Here is a 470-nt window from a genome sequence, read left to right on the forward strand (position 1 = left end):
GTAATGCATACCATTGAGGATTCTTTGTATAGATGATCATAAACCATGAAATAACAAAATTTCAAAAATAATTGTAAGTATTCCTTTTACCGTTTATTAAAGTGTATAAGTGTTTCTCTTATGTTGTATGGTTTTCGTTCATGCAATCGTAAAAGTGTTTGTTATTGGGTAAAACACCAAAGTTTGACTTCATAATCTGGTTAAGACACTTAATGTAGGTTATATACGTGTTATTCAATCCGCAAAACGTTGTTTTCGGTTAAAAATCCCTAGTTCCTCGAAATTTCCTCGGAATATTCCGAGGGAATTCCGAGGAAACCCTTATCTTCCTCGGAATTCCGTCGGAATATTCCGAGGAAAAAGACTCTATAATCAAATCCTTAAATCGACAAGGTCTATTTCGAGGAAATTTCGAGGAAAACCTATCTTCCCTCGGAATTTCCTCGGTATTTCTATTAAAAAAAAAAGTC

This window comes from Brassica oleracea, chromosome C1 (assembly GCF_000695525.1).
Source record: "Brassica oleracea var. oleracea cultivar TO1000 chromosome C1, BOL, whole genome shotgun sequence".
Classification (NCBI taxonomy): domain Eukaryota; kingdom Viridiplantae; phylum Streptophyta; class Magnoliopsida; order Brassicales; family Brassicaceae; genus Brassica; species Brassica oleracea.